The following is a 22652-nucleotide window of genomic DNA, read 5'->3' on the forward strand; positions in this document are numbered from 1 at the left end:
GCTGGTGTTGAAACTACAGCGTATGGCCAAATTGGACGATCTGATGTTATGAGATTCCAGTTGTGGAGGTATTGAGATACCCTGCCCTCCACTGGTGTCACAGGGGGCGAAGAAACAGTAGACAGAGTCGGGAAGCCGCTATTGGCGCTTAGAGAAATCTCTCCCCTGGCGCCCTTGTCGTCCTCTAGAGGGTTGGCGAGAGAAAGATGACAATTGGCCCTGTCTTTAAGAATACTGGGGTCTGTAACACTGAGATTGTTGCGAATGGGAGGAATAGCGCTGCTGCTGGTATCCACCTCTATATGAAGAAAAACCTCTTCCTCTCGCACCACGGAAAGGTACGTTGCGGTATTGCAAAGTCCCAAGGGACTTCGCTGTTTCAGTGTCCTTTTTTATCTCCTGCAACGCATCGTCCACATGCAGATCTAGGATTTTATTTTGGACTTCCGGGTGAAACCAGGTGGCCCGAAGCCAGCCCTGCCGTCTAAGGACTGCCGCACCTGCCAAAGAGCGTAAAGCTGTGGTAGCAATATCCATTGCGCAATCTATAATTTCCGAAGAACGCTCTCCTTCCTTCAGGATTTTCTTTGCGTCAGCCTTCGCTCCCTCAGGTAGCTGGTCCAAATATGGAGATAAGTCGCACCACATCTGGCGATATCGTCCCAGAATCGCCAAGGCATTAGCCGCCCTGACTAGGAGGCTGGACATAGAAGAGAACCTCTTACCCACATTATCAAGATGTCTACCCTCCTTATCCGGTCGTGTGGCAAGGGGCACCAACGGATTCTTTGACTTCCTTTGAGCCACTTGAGAAATTACAGAGTCCGGTGTCAGTTGGCTAACCAGACAAGCGGGGCTATCTTCCGGAGCTTTGTTCTTTTTCTCCAGACGAGGAAGAACAGGCATGACGGTAGCTGGAGATTTCATTACCTTTGTCCGCTCTGTGAGAAGTTGGCCTGATATGTAGTGCTCACTATTCTAGTGATCACTGTGTATCATTCCAAACGACCCTTATTGATGATTGGTTGTAAGTCAACCTTGTAGACCAGCTATCATAGTAGCGTGGACAAGAGCAGTCTTCAGGCTAAACTCTAGAGGGCGTGTTAAGCCAGCTGTTTACCATCACATATACCCCTTGAACACCAATGTGAAAGGACACCACACCAGTTGTTATGAAAATAAAGGATATTTATTTATAACAAGACTACCCTGGCTCTTTATGAGTCAGGGAGCTAAGCATAATACAAAACTCTTGGGAAAATACTTCTAGTTGCACAAGTTACACAAATGCCCGAAGGGCACGAAACCATTTACACTGCAAGTGGAATGGGAGAGGTTAGAGAGTCTAAAGTTACTGATTCCGGAGGAATCCGATCAGTTGGACTAAACGGAAAAGGAGCTGGACACTTGTAGAGTGAACCTACGATGGAGCACCGAAATGCTCGAGTTACCTAGCCCAGAGGCTGCGGCTGCGTGGGGTTCAGCAAGATGTCGGGAGTCCTCGTTGTAGTCTCGGGAGCCTGAAAGAAGAAGTTGCTGGCAGGCGACCAGTGTCGATATTCAGCGAGATCCAAGCCTGGATCGGTGATGACGGAAAACCTGAAAGCAGAGGGGACTCAGTTTTCAACCGCTAGACAGCGATCATGTGAAGTCACCTCGACCAGGTGAGTGGGCGACGTCGGACTCGGCTGTTCCTCGGACCAGGAGGCGCGGCGGCGACCAGGATGGAGGGCGAGCTGTCCCACGAAGGTGTCTGCTGTCGATGATGCTGGGCCCAGGAGTGGGGCAGCAGGTCTTAGCAGAGGCCAGCCCACGCGGGGGAGTCAAGATGGCGTCTGGAGGGGACCAGGAGGGTCCGAGGTACTCCTCTGTTGAAGGGGAGCAAGGACCAGTCTGGAGCAACCAGACCAGTGATGAAAAACTGTCGTGGTGCGTTGTGGAGAGGGCCACTAGCCGACGGCGAGTGGCCGGACAACGCGGTGAGCAGCAAGGAGCAGAAGGGCCCCCACGCCGATCTCGGGGATGCTGGGGAGGCAGACTTCGGTGCTGGAGCTACTCAGGGTTAGGGCTTCTCAAACCCTAGGTGCACTCACTCGAGGGTCCCTCGGTGGTTGTGCTAGATAAGCGTCGTGCAGGTTCTGAAGATGGCCGGTCCCGCAGGTCTCGTCACACCTACGAATCTCAGCTGGGCTGACGATGTAGGTAGAGGTCAGAGATGGCGGGGAATCCGGGTCTCGTCGAGCTGGGCAGTCTTGATCCGTAGGAGAGACGTACAGCAAACCGCAAGCGCTTAGGTGGTGCCTGCTGGTGCAGGGTGGCTACTCCTTAGCCACAAGGGAGAGTCTTCAGAAAAAGTCAAGAGTTCCTTTCGTGAAAAGTAGTTCAAGGTTCAGAATTATCCAAATTGGGAAGGGGACTCGCTCCTACCTTTATACTAGGAAAAGGGGCTGGCCCGTGACTAGGTCCTACCTAGGGGTGGGACCAGTAGGGGGGTGGTTACACCCCTATCCTTTGTCCGGCTTCGCCCCAGCTCAGGGGCTGGGGTGCCCCCGAAACTGGTTTGAGCCGGGCTATGCACAGTGAGCACCGGGGTGCCACTTGCAATCACCTTCCTTTCAGCCCTGCCTACCTGGGATACACAAACCCTGTCTGGGATGGTGCCAACACCGCCCTCGACAGGAAACCCTTTGTCCAAGCTCCCCTCGCTGGAAGGTCTCCCAGCAGCGGGAGGTCAGACTTGTGTCTGGTGGCAGCATCCATTTTGTGATGCTGAGGCTTGGGTCAACTTTAACCGGGGTTCAAGGTTACTTCCATGTCGTGTCCCTCTAGAAGGGTGGAATGCTAACCCCGTCGCCAGAATTGGCGAGGGGTTCGTATTCCAATTCGTATGACACCTTACTCGACATGTGTGGGTGATGCGATGCCATAGTTAGCAAATAACCGCGAGGATTATAATGCATTTTAAGGTAGATGGCACGCGTCACCATGGAACAGCTATTAGGACTTGGTTCCGCAAGCTGTCGACGGGCTCAGCTCGCGCCGGAGCACCATCTCACATGATTCCCAGCACTCTGCCTTCAGGATTGATAAGGCCTGCCATAGGAGTGACTGATAGGAATCCATGCGTCCATTTTAGGGTTAGGTATAGGAATACTACACCTACAGCAACGGGTGATTACACCGCCTTGCCCCAGCTGTCGTGCAGCCAGTTGTGTCAGATTTGGGTGGCCATCCAGGGGTGGCATAATACATGCTGCAGCCCCTGGTAGGCCCTGGGTACGCCGATGCCCTGGATACCTGTGGTATGCTGATACAGGGACTGATAAGGCGGCCCAGTTCTAATTAGTGGGTGCACCTAATGTACATGTGTTTTAATCTGGAGAGAGAACAGCTAGGCTGTGGGTCTGATTGGCAGGCCCACAGCCAGGGAAAGTCGTAAACCAATGAAGCAAAAGCAAAAAATCTGGGTGATCATAGGATTGCAGACCCTACTCTCCTACACCCTCATCCCAGACATGGCCCACAATTGGGATAGAATGGACAGACTTTTTATAAGGCTCTTTAAAATCATAAAGAAAACATTCCGACTATACTGATGATGGTATGGGAAGATCGAAACGTTTGGATGCTCTTTCCATTAAATTGTGGAAGCCCTCTATATCTGCTGGAGGAGAATCCTCAGAATCCGGAGATGGAGAAGCGTGATCCGGAATTATAAAGTCATCCCATTCCCTTTCTGGATCTGGGACTGAGATTGTGCCCTGGTCATCATCCGATGAGTCATCAAGAACTGTGACTACATTTTGTTGAGGTTCCATTGGATCCGGAACAAGAGCTTGTGGAAGCAGAGTAGCAACAGGAGCAGAAGATTGAGGTGGAGGCACTTGCGCCGATGTTGAGCAGAAGATTGAGATGGAAATCTTTTCCTATAATCCAGCAACATGAATTGTAGATCAGCAACTGTTCCTGCCTAGTTTGCGGCAGATATTATCCTTGGTCTAATAAGTAGTCCTAAGAATCTGAGTCCTGATATGTAACATGGAATTGGGATGAACTATATGCATCCCCGTAAGGTCCCTCATTTTCATCTGAAAACTCCTTCTCAAAAAGGAGTGCTGGGGTAGCGGTGTCACTCTACGAGGAGAAGTCATCTCCGGTGTAATCTGGCATCTTTTTACTGAAATTGCCACACTTTGACACGTTGACTAGGTCGTCGGCTGAGTGATCGTCGACAGAATCGTCGTCGAGACTGTTGTCAGTATTTTGCTGGAAGCTGTAGATGTCGTCGTCGCCTTCGACACCATCCTCGTCATCGTACTCGTCGAGGTAGTCATCACCGTCGACGACATTCAAACTTGAAGAACAAGTTACTTACCTTCAGTAACGATGTATCTGTAAGAAACATTAGTTAGTTAGATTCCTCACCTCAGAATATCCCCAGGCGTCAGACTGGATCCGGAAGATTTTTGTAGCAATACCCCTTGCGCGTCGCTAGGCGTCGTCTGCGGCTCCGCATCCGTCGTTGGCGTCGTGCGCCGGAATGACGTCGTCGGAGTACTTAGACGCCGCCCTCGCGCACTGACGTCAGTTCTTGTACATAGCTTTCCGCGCCAGGAACGCAGAGCCATGCAAGAGACCGACACTGGTGCCAAAAAATCTAGGGCCCTGAAAAGGATAGCCTTAACCCTAGATGTTGGTTCGCAAAACGGGGAGGATGGGTGGGTCGGTGAGGAATCTAACTAACTAATGTTTCTTACAGATACATCGTTACCGAAGGTAAGTAACTTGTTCATCTGAAAGAAACACGTTAGTTAGATTCCTCACCTTAGAATAGATACCCCGGCAATACCAACCCCGGTGGTGGGTCTGCGAACCAAGATCACACCAGAAAGTCCTGGAGGACAGAACGGCCAAAGAAGCCATCCCTCCGGACTTGGCTGTCTAGGCAATAGTGCCTGGCAAACGTGTGCAGCGAAGCCCACGTCGCCGCCTGACAGATGTCCTGCAAAGGGACTCCCCGTCCCAAAGCAGTAGTAGCCGCTGTGGCCCGAGTAGAATTGTCTCGCAGCCCAACAGGAGGGTCCTTCTTTGCCAAGGAATAACAGATTTTTATACACAAAACGACCCACCGGGAGATGGTCCGTTTGTGCACAGCTTTTCCCTTCTTAGCACCCACGTAGCCAACGAAAAGCTGGTCGTCCACCCAGAACTGTTTTGTGCGGTCCAAATAAAAGGAGAGCGCATGTTTTGGGTCCAGACGGTGGAGCCGCACTTCCTCTTTGGAAGGATGCGGAGGTGTAAAGAAGGTGGGCAAGGTGACAGATTGCCCAAGATGAAAGGGGGTCACCACTTTCGGTAGAAAGGAAGGACGAGGCCGAAGGACAACCTTGTCCGGATGAACAGATAGAAAAGGAGGCTTGGACGACAGAGCCTGGAGCTCACTCACCCGTCTAGCCGAGGTGATGGCTACCAGGAAAGCAGTCTTAAGAGTGAGAAGACGAAGAGGACAATTGTGAAGAGGCTCAAAGGGAGCGCACATCAGAAATGTTAAGACAAGATTCAACCCCACTGAGGCATTACGAAAGGGACAGGAGGGAACGTGTGAGTAATGCCTTTAAGAAAGCGTGACACTACAGGGGTCTTGAAAAGAGAGGGCTGATCAGGAAGCCGTAAGAAGGCAGAGATGGCAGCAAGATAACCTTTCAAGGTGCCCAGGGCAGAGCCCTGCCGGGCCAAAGAAAGAAGAAAGAGGAGAACCTCAGAAAGAGGGGTGGAAAGGGGATCCACAGCCTTTGCTGTGCACCATGCCACAAATTTGTTCCACCGGCAGGCGTATACCGTCTTTGTGGAGGGACGCCTGGCTGCCAGAATGATATCACAGACTTCAGGAGGCAAGTCAAATGGCATCAACTGCCGCCGCTCAATCTCCACGCATTGAGGTGGAGGCTGGACAGGTGCGGGTGGAGGACCGTCCCCAGCTGCTGCGACAGAAGATCCTCCCGAAGGGGCAGACGTATCGGAGGATCGGTCAACATACTGAGTAGCTCGGGATACCAGTACCTTCGTGCCCAATCCGGAGCCACCAAGATGACTTGGGCCCGGTCGCGCCTGATCTTCTTCAGCACTCTGGGCTGAAGTGGTATAGGCGGAAAGGCGTACAACAGACCGCAACTCCACTCGCGACGAAAAGCGTCGCCTAGCGAGTGCCACCTTGGAAATTCCAACGCGTAGAACTGCTGACATTGCGCGTTCTCGTCGGTGGCGAATAGATCTAACCAAGGCTCTCCCCACTGCTAAAAGAGACCTTGCGCCACCTCGGAGTTCAGACGCCATTCGTGATCCATCATGCACCGGCGGCTGAGTTTGTCTGCTCTGGCGTTCAGAGAGCCTGCCAGATGTTGAACCACCAGGGTGATGCCCTGGTGTTCCAGCCATGTCCAGAGGCGCAGAGACTCCTGACAAAGGGTCCATGACCCCACCCCGCCCTGTTTGTTGCAATACCACATGGCGGTGGTGTTGTCCGTGAACACCTGCACTACACTTCCCCTGACAGAGGGAAGGAAGGCTTTCAGTGCAAGTCGGATCGCTCTCAGCTCCAACAAGTTGATGTGGAGGCGAGACTCCGCCGGAGATCAGAGGCCTCTGATCTCGGCCTCTCCCATATGGCCACCCCATCCCAGGAGGGACGCATCCGTCACTACGACATGCTCCGGTAGGGGTAGGGAGAGGATCTTGCCCGTGACCCAATCGCGGTCCGTGAGCCACCACTGCAACTGCTGTTCAGTGCCCTCCGAGATCAAGACATGGTCGGACAGGTTGCCGTGATGCTGGGCCCACTGAAACTTCAGGTCCCACTGCAGAGCCCGCATGCGCCGCCTGGCGTGATGCACTAGTAGGATGCAGGAGGCCATCAGCCCCAGAAGCCGCAACACTAGCCTGACCAAAACCCAGGATAGAGGCCGAAAGATGGGAATCAGGGCCTGTATATCCCGGACCCGCTGCTCCGGTGGATGGACCCGGAACTGCGCCGAATCGAGAACCGCTCCGATGAAGAGGAGCTTCTGAGTGGGGCTCAGGTGTGACTTCGGCACGTGGATGGAAAACCCCAGCAAATGCAGGAGATCCGCCGTAGTCTGGAGGTGGGAGACGACTGTCTGGGGCGAGCCCGCCTTCAACAACCAGTCATCGAGATAGGGGAAGACTGGAACCCCTGATCTGCGCAGATGAGCTGCGACCACCGCCATCACTTTCGTGAACACCCGAGGGGCACTGGTAAGGCCGAAGGGGAGCACGGTGAACTGAAAGTGCTCCTGACCTACCGTGAACCGCAGGTAACGCCGGTGGGCCGGCAGGACGGGGATTTGGAAATATGCGTCCTGTAAGTCCAACGCTACCATCCAGTCTCCAGGGTCTAGGGCAGCTAGAACCTGAGCCAAAGTCAACATTTTGAACTGTTCCTTCCGGAGGAAGGCATTGACGTTCCTGAGGTCCAAGATAGGGCGTAGGCCTCCTTTGCCCTTCTTGGGAACCAGAATGTAGTGGGAATAACAACCACGACCTACTTCTGGGCTCGGAACGCGCTCGACGGCCCCCTTGGCCAAGAGGGCCGAAACTTCCTCTCACAGAAGATTCAAATGATCCTCCGAGATACGGTGGTGCTGCGGTGGCATGGCTGGAGGGGTCGTCTCGAAGGGGAGGGAGTAGCCCCTTCGGACGATTTGCAGCACCCACCTGTCCCAAGTAATGGTACGCCAGTGGAGCAGGTGATGGCGAACCCGGCCTCCCACTGGCGAGGAATGGGCCTGAAAGCTCGGACTAGGAAGGCTTTGAGGCGGATGCCGACAGGGTGGATGTGGACTGACCGCGCTGTCCTCCAGTACCGCCTCGGTGGAAACCACGTCCGCGACCGCGTACAGGCTGGTTCTGTGGCTGGTGGCTAGGCGGACGTGAGGAGGTGCCTCTTCCTGGGCCACGAAAGGAGCGAAAAGCGGAAGTTTGTGGCCGCGGGGCCGAGAGGCCCAAGGACTTGGCCGTAACCCGGGAGTCCTTGAAGCGAGCCAGCGCACTGTCCGCTTTCTCACCAAAAAGGCGAGTGCCATCAAAAGGCATGTCCATGAGAGTGCATCCCCCGAAAAGGACGTGGATCGCAGCCAGGCGTGACATCGGAGCGCCACCGTGGTAGAAATCGCCCTACCCAGCGAGTCCGTAGTGTCGCGTCCACATCGGATTGCATGGCGCGCTGCATCTCTCCCATCGGCCAGAGCTGAGAAAAGCCGTGCCCGGGCCTCCTCCGGGCACAGGGGCAGCACGTCCTCCACCGTATCCCACAGAGAGTGGGAATAACGGTTCAAGAGACAGGCGGTGTTCAAAGACTGCAGGCCAAAACTGAGCGAGGAGAACAGCTTCTTACCGAACTGTTCCAGTCTCTTGGAATCCCGGTCCGGAGGAGCGGACGGGAAGGAGGATTGGGAGGTAGAGGCCTGGATAACCAGACTCTCGGGGTGGGGTGTTGGGACAGAAAACTGGGGTCGCCCGGAGCAGGGCGGTGGCGCCTGGTAACGTTCCTATCCACAGGAGGGACTGTGGAGGGCTTGGACCAGGTGCCCTGCAGAACGTCAATGTGGGCCTCATTGAATTGCAGCAGAGGCTCAGTGGAGCATGCGGCAGACTGAAGCACCTCAGTGAGGATGTTAGTCCTCACAGCCACGGCAGGCAGCTCAAGCCTTGCGCAGCACCACATAAAAAGCTGCACCCTCCTCCGAAGCCACAGTCGGAGGAGAGATGAATCCAGTGTCCGGTGAGGTATCCAATCCACTGGCCTCCCCCAGTTCATCTGCCCAGTCCTGAGAAAGTGGCCCTTGAAGGGCCATAGGGTCCTCAGACCCCTCCCAGTCGCCCCCGTCATCCGATTCCTGGTAAACAGGAGGAATGATCGGAGCCGGTCGATAGACAATATGTGTCTCTAGCGGCGTCGGTTGTGGCGTCGGGCGGCGCCGCATCGGCGTCGGGACCGGACAGGGGCTGAACCGGGGATCGACGTCGACCGGAGTCGGCGTCGGGGGTGGCACCGGTGTCGGCGCCGGCGGAGGAGGCGTGACGAGGTCGACCGGCGTCGACGGGGGCCCAGGCTCGGGCCCCTCGGGGACCTGCGGCGTCGGGGCCGGAGCCTCCAACGGCGCCGGGGCCGCCGGCACGCGAGGTCGCCCAGTCGAGTCCGCGGGGCCCGAAGGCGCGCCAGCGGGCGTCGACGGCGGGGCCAGGCTCCTCATGGCCGAGAGGAAGGCACTGACCTCCGTCGGTGTCGCGTCAATCCCAGGGACCGGCGGGTATGGGGATTTGCGCGGCGCCTGCGGAGCCGCGGGGGTGGAACCACCTGGACCCTCGGCCGAGTCGCGCGACCGGCGAGGGGAGTCCGAAGAGCGGTGTCGCCTCTTGGACTTCTTTTTTTTTTTTCTTTTTTCGAAAACCTTTATTTACACATCGAATATTCACAGTCATGGGCCTACACCCGCATGGGCCGGCCGCTAAGGTAGAGAAAAGGGAGAAAGACAATAATACAGCAGTCATAAGAGCCGGAGCGAGCCGCACGCTTAGCGGCTGCAGCCGCCCACAACTGAACATAGCACTACAGAAAGGTTTCTTATTAACTATATTATAAAGAAAAACAACAAAAAGAAACTTATACCAGGCAAAAGAACTCCATTAACAGGGACTTGCTCTCTCATGGGCGGGGGACAACAGCGACGACGCAGCCAATTACACAGTTATTCGTGTGAAAAAGGGGGAGGGGGGCCGGGAGAGGATCGGTCATCCATCCCGCAAAGCGACCAGGAACATCAAAGTCAAGGGGACATCGTTACGTCTGGTGCGACCACCAGGGGGGGGGGGCGCAGATATTCCCCCGATAGGAATTCCAGGGACCCCACATCTTACTCCATGCCCTAGGTTTGCCCCTGGCCACGTAAACCGTCTTTTCTCGGAACATGCACCAATCCATGTTTTCTTTCCATTTCGTAACTGTGGGGGGCTGACCGGACCCCCAGAGCTGCGCAATGTCCCGTTTAGCGATCATGTCGCCCAAAGTCACCCACCGTTCTTGTGCCACATCGCAGTCAGTCGGTTCCCATACGTTCAACACACATCGCCGAGCCTCAGGGAGCAGCGTCACACCCGTAACCTCCTCCATCACTGCATGTACACCAGTCCAGAAACGTATCACCTTCGGGCACTCCCACAGAATATGAAGAAAAGTACCAAGCAAGCCACAACCACGCCGACATAAACCATCATCTGTGTAACCCATGCGAAGCAAGCGGGGACCGGTGACATAGACCCTATGTAGTATCTTCAACTGCACAAATCTAAGGCGAGCCGGTATAGCAACCTCCCTCGGTGAGGCTACGGCCGCGACCCAGTCCTCATCATCCAACTCTAGGCCATCAGCGACCCAGACCTCTCGCAAATGTGTGAGGAGGTCCGCTCGAGTATTAATCAGTTTTTTGTAGATCAGGGAGATAGTACTATCTGGCAGGTAACCATCAAGCAAACGATCTTCCAACGGGGAGGCTTCGGGGATAGCTGCAGGATTCGGGAAAGCGGAAAGTAGCGCATGGCGCATCTGCGCATAACGAAAGAACTCCCTATCGCTCAGCTTATATTCCGTCTGAAGAGCTTCAAACGATTTAAAAGCGCCCTTCGTCCAAAAATCCCCCACACGACTAATTCCGATCAAATCCCACTTCTCAAAGCCTTTCGAACGCCATAAACCTCCCAACGCATCCATACAGTGGAGTCGCACGAGACAGACGGCCCGTCCATCCCGTAGCAGCGGTGGCGCAGTGCCAGGCGCGCACCGCATTTTTCGTAGGACCGGTCAATTTAGTACTTCCCTTCGTAGAATAAAGCGCCCTATTGAAATCTCTGCCCGGCAACAGTAGCTTATCCATCTCGTACGCGGGGTTCACCGCAGGGCCGTATGTCCCATAATTCACCGCCACCAACTGGGACGCCCAATAATATTGCCTAATATCAGGGAGAGCTATGCCACCGTCATACCACGGTAGGGTCAGTTTAGCAAGAGCAATGCGCGGCCTCCCATCCCAAACTAGCTGCCTCTGTAAGCTCTCTACCTCACTAAAGTATCGGGCGGGCACCACGTCCAGCGTATTCTGCAATGCATACAGAAAGCGTGGAAGAGACATCATTTTGAATAAGGCTGCCCGGCCAAGCGGCGATAGCGGGAGCCTACGCCAACGAGCTACATCGGCCCGCAGCCGCTGGAGCGGGGGCAACAGATTCAGAGCATAACGGACCGCCGGATCGAGGGACACGTGGATACCTAGATATTTAAATCCAGAATGTGAAATCTGAATTGGACAGCCACGCGGGAGAAGAGGGGGGTCGCCAACCAGCACATAAACACAGGATTTCACCCAATTAATGACAAGCCCTGAATTGCGACCAAAGGAGTTCAGTACATCAAATAGCACTATCAACGATTTCCGCGGGGAGGTGAGATAGAGCAAAATATCATCTGCGTAGAGCGATACGCGATCCTCAAACTTCGGTGTCCACCGAATACCCGTCATGGAGGGTTCCCACCGGAGCCACGCCGCCAAGGGCTCCAACGCAAGAGCAAAAAGAAGCGGGGACAGAAGGCAACCCTGCTGTGTGCCCCTGCCAAGCAAAAAGGGGGCAGAGACTCTACCATTCACCACCACCTGCGCCAGTGGTTCCACGTATAACAACTTCACCCATCCAATGAACCCAGGTCCAAAACCAAACCTAGCCAGCGCCGCCCAGAGATACGGCCATTCCAGCGTGTCAAACGCCATCGTGGTGTCCAGTGACGCCAAAATGGCAGGCTCCCGAATAGAGTCAACTCTCGCGAGGACTCCATGGAGGCGCCGCAGGTTCAGCGCGGTGTTGCGATGCGGAATTAAACCAGACTGGTCCGGATGTACCAGGTCACCGATGACTTTAATCAGACGATTAGCGAGCACTTTAGCGAGAATCTTAGGTTCAGCGTTTAGGAGTGAGATGGGCCTATAAGACGCACGGCAGTCACGCGGCTTGCCCTCTTTATGGAGCACCACAATGGTCGCTAGACGTTGATAACGCGGCAGGGCGCCGGCCTCTCGGGATGCAAGAAACATCTCGCGGAGATGGGGTGCTAACCTATCTGGACGAAGCTTGTAAAGCTCGATCGGAACGCGTCCAGCATTTCTTTATCATCGACCTAAAGGCACGGCAATGCAATATCTCGCAGCAATTGACAAGAGTCGTCTTCTGGCCTCTCCGAGACCGGAGAGTAGACGTCCCGCAAATGGTCCGCAAAGCAGCTCACAATCTCCCTCGGATCCATAACACTCACACCATCAGCTCGCACAATCACCGGGACCACACGACTCGCTCGCTCTCTCCTTTCCAGCCATGCAATCAACCTTCCAGCCTTGTCACCAACATCATACAAGCGCCCCTGTTGCTCCCTACTAGCGAGCTTGGCAGCATCCGTAACCAACGCCCTGTAATCCGCTTGTTTCAGGCAAAGGGCATGTAGTTTGTCCCGTGTGACCCCCCGCCCGAGATCTTCTTCCAAGTCAGTTATGTCCGACTCCAGGCGTACCACCTCCTCAGTTTTACGCCTCTTAGCATGGGAGATCAAAGATAGGGCCTGCCCACGGATGACCACCTTGAAAGCCTCCCACAACGTTACGGCCGATGAGACTGAACCCGGATTTTCCTCAAAATAACGGTCCAGAGACTTAACCAAAAGGGCACGAGTTGTGGGGTCATGCAAATACCAGGGATTAATCGGGGCCACCCTCCCCTCTGCCCCCATGGCCACATCTAAGTGGAGCAGGACCGGGGAATGGTCAGAGATGCCACGGGCCAAATGTCTGACCTCCCCGATCATTTGGGCTTGGGCGGCCGGCATCAGCACATAGTCCAATCTAGATAAGGAGCCGTGGACGCCAGAGTGAAATGTAAATTGGGCGAGCCCCGGATGCATTGATCTCCAACAGTCCACAAGCCCCATAGTGTCGATAAAGCCACCCAGCCAAGAGTGCGCCCCGGGGAGGTCTCTGGGAGGGTGCCGATCCTCTCTACCCGACACCACAGAATTGAAGTCACCACCCACCAGCAAGAGGCCCTCCGGGAGCCCAAGCAGCAACCCTCCCAAGTCCGCAAAGGTAGTGGTTTGCAACCCCGGGGGGACATAAACTGAAACCAAACACAAAGTCTGTCCTTCCCACCGGCCCACCAACACCACGTAGCGCCCCAGGTCATCATGTATCACCTCATCAATTTCCAGCGGGAGAGAGGATCGAACCAAAATGCCCACCCCTCTGGAGCCGGTTGTAAAACCAGAGTGGGCCACCAAACGGTAGCCCTTTCTATTCATAGCATGGCATGAGTGTCCCACCAAATGCGTCTCCTGCAACAGAACCACATCAGGAGAGACGTTTCAAATATTGTAGCACCACCCCTCGCTTCAATCGGTCCCCCAAACCATTGACATTCCATGTTAAAATGCGCAATCCCCTACCCTCCATTTCCATAGCAACGGACACCACACCCACGTTGAGAGCTAAAAACAGCACATTGATTTCCTGGTACAAAACGAACACCACACAAAAACAACACCCCTACCGCCACCCCCCCAACTCCCGCTACAAACCCCCCCACCCTGCACCCCTGCACAAGACCATTAAGCCACCCCAACTCGCAGTGTGCCTGTCACCCCACCATAAACCTACTCTACGGAAAGAAAGAAAAAAAAAAACCCAGAGGAGGAAGAGTGTCACCAGATACCCCGCGGCCTCCCAATGATGAAGGAAGGGTAATGCAGTCCTAGAAAAGAAAAACCAGTACATCAAACCCAAGTCGGGGTGAACACAAAATTGTCAAGGAACCACAAGTCATTCGTTCACCCTTGGTCCGCTGATCCACCACCCACATCCGCAGCTCATTCCTCCCCGCCGTGCCGACGGTGCAAGGTGTCAAGCCAGTCCTCAACCGCCTCGGACCGGTCGAAAAAATGAGTCCGTTCTTCCAATTCAATGCGTAACTTGGCCAGGAAAAGCATAGAGTACTTCAAGCCCATGTCCCTCAGCCGCCGCTTGACAGTCATAAAGCCCATTCGCTGTTTTTGCACCGATTGTGTAAAGTCAGGATAGAAACTGATATCCGCATTGTCATATTTCGTCGGGCCATGCACACGGGAGGCCTGCAGGATTGCGTCACGGTCCCTGAAGTTGAATATCCTGGCAATGATAGGTCGTGGAGGGGCCCCAGGCCTCGGCCGGCCCCCCGGAACTCTGTGCGCCCGCTCCACCGTAAAGAATTTGCTGAGGCCTTTCGGCGCTAGTTTGGTCAGGATCAGATCTTCCACAAAGAGATCGACCGGCCCATCCTCCGGCTGCTCCGGCACACCGATGATGCGTACGTTATTCCGCCGGGCCCTGCTTTCAAAATCCTCCAGTCTCTTGGCAGAGAGGTCGCTGAGGGCCCGCAAACTACGGATCTCCGTCTGCAGTTCCGAGACATCCGTCTTGAGGCCAGATGACGTGAGATCGAGTGATTTGACCTTCTCACTAGTTTTCGACAGATCAGCCTTAAGTAAGTTGATATCGAACAACACGGTGTCCAGCTTGTGGGCCAGCGAGTCGAATTGCTGGCCGACCGAGGCCTTCATGGCGTCGATGGCACCCATGACGTCTTGTAATGTCAATTCCGTCGAGGGTGACGGACCCTCCTTGGCTGCATCTGAAAGTCCACTCGATCCGGGAGATCCCTTCTGCTGGGCATAGCGGTCCATGTTGTTCGCTTGCACGTAGCTGTAGGAAGGTGGATATCTGACTATGGTTACCCCCAACTTTTTGCCTAGTGTCTAGCTGGTTTTTCGACTTAGTTGGCCTGAGATCCTGCCATTCAGGGTCTCAGGCTGTCTGCTCTCTCTGTAAAATGGACTCCATGTACCCTAGGTACATAACCAATTGGTAAGGATCACCTTATTGGACCCTGTACAGTGTACCCTAGGTACCCAGGGCATAGGTGTACCCTAGGCCTCCCAGGGGCTGCAGCATGTATTATGCCACCCCTGGTCTGGCCTTCCAATCAGACACAACTGGCTGATCACTCAGCTGGGGCAAGGTCGTGTAATCACCCCTTGCTTAGATATAGTATATCTATATCTACCTTATATATAGACACATGTGTACCTATCAGTCACTCCTATGGCAGGCCTTAACAATCCTGGAGGCAGAGTGCTTGGTAACATGTGAGATGGTGCTCTAGCATGAGCTGAGCCTGTCTGCAGCTTTCGGAACCATGTCCTTATAGCTGTTCTATGATATAGCCTACCATATACTCTTAAAGTACCTTATAATCTTAAACGGTTATGGTAACTATGGTTTGGCTTTATCAAAACATGTCGTGTAAGGTGTCTAACACTTTGGAATAATACCCCCATACCATTTCTGGTGATGAGGATATTATTCCTCCCTTCTAGAGGGAGAGACATGTTAAAATCCTACTTTGCTGTTTATCTCTAACCAAAGCCTCAGCATCACAAAATGGATGCTGCTGCCACAGACACAAGTCTGACCTCCTGCTGCTGGGAGTGATCCCAGCCAGGGAGGCCTGGACAATAGGTTTCCTGCTTGGGGAGGTGCTAGCACCTCCCCAGACAGCCTTTAGTGTATTGGGGCAGGGTGGGCTGAAAGGAATGAGACATGCCTGGGGCACACAAGGTGTTCCTTGCATAGTCCAGTTCAAACCGGCGCTGGGGCACTCCAGCCCCAGCTCTGGCGCGAAACTGGACAAAGGGAAGTGGGTGTAACCACCCCCTCCCAGGTCCCACCCATAAGGCGTGACCTAGCAGGTATCCCAGCCCCCCAGATTAGTATAAGAGTGGGAGTTGGGCCTCAAGAGATTAGATTATCCTGAACCTGCAAAACTGAACAGAAACTCTGGACCTTCGACATTCGACGAAAGAAGAAGACTGAAGAATCTCCCTTGTAGCCAAGGAGTGGCTACCCTGTGCAAACAGGCACCATCAAGAGACTACCCTTTGCTTTGTGAAACGTTCGACGAGGAACCGACTGCAGAGCCCGACCAGAGCCTTGATTTCCAGACTTCTCCGACCCTCATCCACATCTGCAGCAGAGCTGAGATCCGTGGAGGCGACGAGCGACGTGGGACCGGCTACCTGGGAAAAGTGGCTAGTAACTTACAGCGCAGCTTCTGAGGTACCCTCGAAGTTGTGCACCGGGGATTGAGAAGCCCCAACCCCAAGCACCATCTGCACCGAAGACCAGCCCCCCACACTCCACGAGTCCTGCGTGGGGCCCTTCAGCATTTTCCTGCTTGCCGCGTCTGTCCGGTTGCTTGCCCGCTGGCTAGTGGCCTCTGTGACGACGCTCCCTGAAATCTTCTGCGCTGGTTTGGCTCCTCCAGACTGGCTCCCGCTTCTCTGCAAAGAAGAAGCACCCCAGACCTTCCTGGTCTGCACCAGAAGCAAGTCCCTTGTTCTTCGTGGGTTCCGCTTGCCAAGGCTTGGTGAGTCCTAGTCCAACTTCGACGCCGCCGACAGCAAGAGCCTTCGTGGGACAGCTCGCCTCCTGGTCCTGGACGTCCTCGACGCTTCCTGGTCCTCCTGGCTGCAGCGACAAGCTTCACCTTCACCTGCAACTCTTCACGACATCGCCTGGTTCCTTCCTGGTTCCACGTGGTCACTGGCTAGTGACCTTGACTCTGTCCCTTCTGCTTGCAGGTTTCTTCTCTTCTTGATCCCAGCCTTGGGATCCACCGGACACTCTTCACTGACTGCCTGTCAGCATCTTTCTTCAGGCATCCATAGGAGTCGACGACGAAAACGACGCATCTTCACCCCTATGCACCCGCAGCCTGTGGGCTAGGTAACTTGGGTACTCCGGTGCTCATCAGGATAGTGACTATCCTAGTGTCTAGTTTTCAAGTCTCAACTTCCTAGCTACTCCGGAAGTGTCCTAAATCTATCTATTTCTAAACTGTAACATTGCTATTGACTTTTACGCATTACGCGTGAGTGTTTCCACTCTGCACACGAATCCCGTGGGCCTCCCACTTCCTAACTAACGCTAGTGTAGTGTAGCCCCAGCGATTCCCTAGGCCTAGGCCTATTCTATTTCCGTGACAGTGGTTCTTATACCACTTACTTAGTATATGGTTTGCGTGGCCCCTAGGGCCTAACTGTATTACTTACCTGTGTGACTTACTGTATGCATTAATAAGACTGTGTTGTACTTACCTCTAAACTCATAAAGAGGGCTGAGGGTTTGCTTAGAATAAATAAACTTTATTTTATATATATACCTGTTGTGGTGTCCTTTCATTTGGTATTCAAGGGATTATATATGGTATCACAGCTGGCTTCACATGCCATTCAGAGTTTAGCCTAAGACTTCTCTTGTCCATGCTACCACTAGGATAGCTGGTCTATAAGGTTGACTTTACAACCAATCACCATAAGGGTATTTGGACTGATATAAGGTGTACACTATAACTAGTGACATCATACATCAGGCCAACTTCCCACATTGGTGAGCAGCGGTTGGGATCTGAGCTTGCTGTTGTAATACCATTGTAATCTTGAGATACTAAATTGAAAGATCACACAGATATTGTCTAGGTACATATAACATAGATTATTATACTTAAGTCCTACTGGACTTAGTAGTTGTAGGGTGAAGGTAGTAACACACCCTGACTACAACTACTAGAGAGGTTTAGTGGATACAACTAGTGTAGGTAGGTGCACACACCACACCCTCACTAGAATCATGCCCCTGGATGGAGATCACACTGATGCTCCCTCAGGAGAGGAGAATCCTAGACAGGTTCCCTCTAGGTATGATGCATTCACATTCCAGGAGATGAGACAATTGTGTACCTCCAGAGGAATAAAACAGGGTGCAAACCCTACCCTTAGACAGCTAGTGGAGCTTCTGGAGGCCTATGATGCTGAAAGAGCTGCCAGGGATGGTGCCATAGCTGTAGATAAGGGTCTACCCACCACAGATGAGTCAGATGGGACTTCAGAGGAAGAGGTAGACAGCCAGGGCCAAGTAGGAAGACTTAGCCAGGCTAACCTAAGCTTACATGGGAGTTTGCATGGGGTCCCCCCATACAGACCCCCAAGTAGGTTTTCACAAAGAAGCAGGAGGGACAGATCCCCTTCAAGGGAATCCATCCACTCCCGTGTTTCTAGCATCTCTAATGCTTCCTCTCACAGGGGAATGACTTCACCTGAGAGAAAGGAGCATAAAGCCAGAATGAGGGAAGCTAATCTGAGGATTCAGAGGGAAGAAATTGCCCTTGCCAAAGAGAAGCTTGCTCTGGCTAGAGAGCAAAAATTGTGTGGGTCAGAACCCACTGGTGGCAGCAGCATTCCTAGAGATAGGGATAGGTCTTATGACCATAGAAACCTAAGCAAGATAGTCCCCCCATATCAGAATGGGGATGACATCCACAAATGGATGACTGCTTTGGAGAGGGCCTGCAAAGTACAGCAGGTACCCCAAAGTCAGTGGGCAGCTATCTTGTGGCTCTCCTTTTCTGACAAAGGTAGAGACAAGCTCCTCACAGTCAGTGATGAGGATGCAAACAATTACAAAGTCCTGAAGAGTGCTCTGATAGATGGGTTTGGCTTAACCACTGAGCAATATAGGTTGTTGTTCAGAGACACCCAGAAGACACAGACACAGGACTGGTCTGATGTTGTGGATTGTGCCACTAAGGCTTTGGAAGGATGGTTAAATGGCAGCAAGGTGCAGGACTATACAGGATTGTACAACTTGATTATGAGGGAGCAGATCCTTAATAATTGTCAGAACCAGCTTCTCCATCAACACCTGGTAGACTCAGATTTGACCTCTCCCCAAGAATTGGGAAAGAGGGCAGATAAATGGGTCAGGACCAGGATTAGGCCTAAAAATCAGGGTGGTGACCAAAAGAAAGATACCACCAAGCCTCAAGAGAAGGGTGGGGATAAAGCAAAAGAGAAATCTTCCTCAGGGCCCCAAAACTCCACACAGGGTGGTGGGTCCCAAGCTCCCTCCTCTACCACAGTTAAAAAGCCTTACTGCCATGTGTGTAAAACACCTGGGCATTGGAAAACTGACAGCAGTTGTCCACAGGCTAAAAACAAAACTGTTCCTCCAACTACTCCTGTCACACCACCTATTACTGTCAGCAGTAATCCCCCAGGTGGTGGGAGTGCCCCCAAAAATTTGGTTGGGTTTTCTTGGGGAACACAGGGGGATCCTGGCTTAGCCAATTCCCCTACAGCAGCTACTCTTGTCTGTGATGGTGGCATGGGATTTGCCAACTTCACTGCCTGTCCCAACACTTTGGGTAGGTACAGACAGGAACCCTACATCAATGGTAGAAAAGCTGAGGCCTACAGAGACACTGGAGCTAGCATCACTATGGTGGCCCATAGGCTAGTTCCCTCTGAGCAGCTTTTGCCTGGTTTCTCATACCAGGTAACTAACATTGATGGCAAACAGAACAGTCATCCCATGGCAGAGGTATGTCTCAGCTGGGGAGGTGTCACTGGCCCTAAAAGGGTGGCAGTGTCTCCAACCTTGCCTGTGGACTGCTTGCTGGGGAATGACTTAGAACTCTCAGCTTGGGCTGGAGTTGAACAAGACACCCATTCTAAAATGGTAGGCCTTTCCAAAAAGGGTAGTGGGGTTGTGCCAGTCACAACCCCTGTCCAAGTAGCTTTCCTCCCTGAAAAGGTTGGAAGGGCAGTGGTAGCCACAGCCCAGGCACAGACAGACTTCCCTGTAGAAATTGGCAGAGCTGTGACAGCCACAGCTCAAACACAAACTGAGTGCCTTCCTGAAAAGGTTGGCAAGGCTGTAATGGTCTCAGCCCACACTCAGACTGATATAGGTGTAGTGAAGCCTGAAACTATGGATCACTCCACACAAACAGAGAGTAGTGGGGAGGAAGAAAAGTCTCCCTCTCCCCAGACATTAGGAAAAGGTCAGCCTCCTCAGGGATCTGACCTCACCCCTTGTGAAGGAACTGCCCCAGAGGTAGCCAGGCCTGGCCTGGCAGAGCCTCTGATGTCAGTGGCCCCTTCCAAGGTGGGACCCAGTCTGGTGCAGGTAGCCTGCCTCTCTCTACCCTGCCTCAGTCAGCCCAGGGCTGCAGAGGACAGGGAGGCCAGTGGACCCCAAGAGGGCCCCTGTCCACAAGAACCCCCCCATCAAAAGAATGAGGATTGCCTGGCTAGTAGCCCTAGCCAGGTGATGGGTAAAAACATTCCTGAGGGATCCCCTTCACAGGTAGTTAGGGACCTCCCCCAGAGGGATTCTGTTGGGCACAGGCAAACATGGGACCTTAGGGCCCCAAACCTGACCTGTCCCTCCAGTAAGCCCACAAAAGGGACCCAGCCTCCAGCTTTAGGTAGCCAGAGGCTGACCCTGAGAGCACAGTGCAACTCAGTTAGAGAAAGAAAGGCATCCATGGTGGAGGATGATTGGAGGAAGCTGAGGCCTCACTTTGAGGACACTCACTTCAGTACTCCATCTCAACACCAGCCTTTTACTTTGCAAAGACACACCAAAGGTAGAGATTCCCTATGGTGGAGACCCTATGATATCTTTAGGATGAGGGATTGCTTAGTGGACCATGAGACAGGGGGTAACCATGCCAGTGCTGGTTCCTCCTTATATGGCCACTCAGGCAATAGAGGCTTACCTTGTCAAGGCCAGCCTTATCTCCTTTCGTTTGGGGGGGGGTAGTGTAGGAAGGTGGATATCTGACTATGGTTACCCCCAACTTTTTGCCTAGTGTCTAGCTGGTTTTTCGACTTAGTTGGCCTGAGATCCTGCCATTCAGGGTCTCAGGCTGTCTGCTCTCTCTGTAAAATGGACTCCATGTACCCTAGGTACATAACCAATTGGTAAGGATCACCTTATTGGACCCTGTACAGTGTACCCTAGGTACCCAGGGCATAGGTGTACCCTAGGCCTCCCAGGGGCTGCAGCATGTATTATGCCACCCCTGGTCTGGCCTTCCAATCAGACACAACTGGCTGATCACTCAGCTGGGGCAAGGTCGTGTAATCACCCCTTGCTTAGATATAGTATATCTATATCTACCTTATATATAGACACATGTGTACCTATCAGTCACTCCTATGGCAGGCCTTAACAATCCTGGAGGCAGAGTGCTTGGTAACATGTGAGATGGTGCTCTAGCATGAGCTGAGCCTGTCTGCAGCTTTCGGAACCATGTCCTTATAGCTGTTCTATGATATAGCCTACCATATACTCTTAAAGTACCTTATAATCTTAAACGGTTATGGTAACTATGGTTTGGCTTTATCAAAACATGTCGTGTAAGGTGTCTAACACTTTGGAATAATACCCCCATACCATTTCTGGTGATGAGGATATTATTCCTCCCTTCTAGAGGGAGAGACATGTTAAAATCCTACTTTGCTGTTTATCTCTAACCAAAGCCTCAGCATCACAAAATGGATGCTGCTGCCACAGACACAAGTCTGACCTCCTGCTGCTGGGAGTGATCCCAGCCAGGGAGGCCTGGACAATAGGTTTCCTGCTTGGGGAGGTGCTAGCACCTCCCCAGACAGCCTTTAGTGTATTGGGGCAGGGTGGGCTGAAAGGAATGAGACATGCCTGGGGCACACAAGGTGTTCCTTGCATAGTCCAGTTCAAACCGGCGCTGGGGCACTCCAGCCCCAGCTCTGGCGCGAAACTGGACAAAGGGAAGTGGGTGTAACCACCCCCTCCCAGGTCCCACCCATAAGGCGTGACCTAGCAGGTATCCCAGCCCCCCAGATTAGTATAAGAGTGGGAGTTGGGCCTCAAGAGATTAGATTATCCTGAACCTGCAAAACTGAACAGAAACTCTGGACCTTCGACATTCGACGAAAGAAGAAGACTGAAGAATCTCCCTTGTAGCCAAGGAGTGGCTACCCTGTGCAAACAGGCACCATCAAGAGACTACCCTTTGCTTTGTGAAACGTTCGACGAGGAACCGACTGCAGAGCCCGACCAGAGCCTTGATTTCCAGACTTCTCCGACCCTCATCCACATCTGCAGCAGAGCTGAGATCCGTGGAGGCGACGAGCGACGTGGGACCGGCTACCTGGGAAAAGTGGCTAGTAACTTACAGCGCAGCTTCTGAGGTACCCTCGAAGTTGTGCACCGGGGATTGAGAAGCCCCAACCCCAAGCACCATCTGCACCGAAGACCAGCCCCCCACACTCCACGAGTCCTGCGTGGGGCCCTTCAGCATTTTCCTGCTTGCCGCGTCTGTCCGGTTGCTTGCCCGCTGGCTAGTGGCCTCTGTGACGACGCTCCCTGAAATCTTCTGCGCTGGTTTGGCTCCTCCAGACTGGCTCCCGCTTCTCTGCAAAGAAGAAGCACCCCAGACCTTCCTGGTCTGCACCAGAAGCAAGTCCCTTGTTCTTCGTGGGTTCCGCTTGCCAAGGCTTGGTGAGTCCTAGTCCAACTTCGACGCCGCCGACAGCAAGAGCCTTCGTGGGACAGCTCGCCTCCTGGTCCTGGACGTCCTCGACGCTTCCTGGTCCTCCTGGCTGCAGCGACAAGCTTCACCTTCACCTG

At 53.4% G+C, this 22652-nt stretch overlaps 1 protein-coding gene across 1 annotated transcript in view; it reads right to left on the reverse strand.

Moving 5' to 3' along the window:
- Positions 1-22652, reverse strand: part of DNAH8 (dynein axonemal heavy chain 8) — a 13985216-nt gene that overhangs the window by 12937827 nt on the left and 1024737 nt on the right. The gene's annotated exons all lie outside the window — the stretch shown is intronic.

This window comes from Triturus cristatus, chromosome 6, assembly GCF_964204655.1.
Source record: "Triturus cristatus chromosome 6, aTriCri1.1, whole genome shotgun sequence".
In the NCBI taxonomy this organism is placed as follows: domain Eukaryota; kingdom Metazoa; phylum Chordata; class Amphibia; order Caudata; family Salamandridae; genus Triturus; species Triturus cristatus.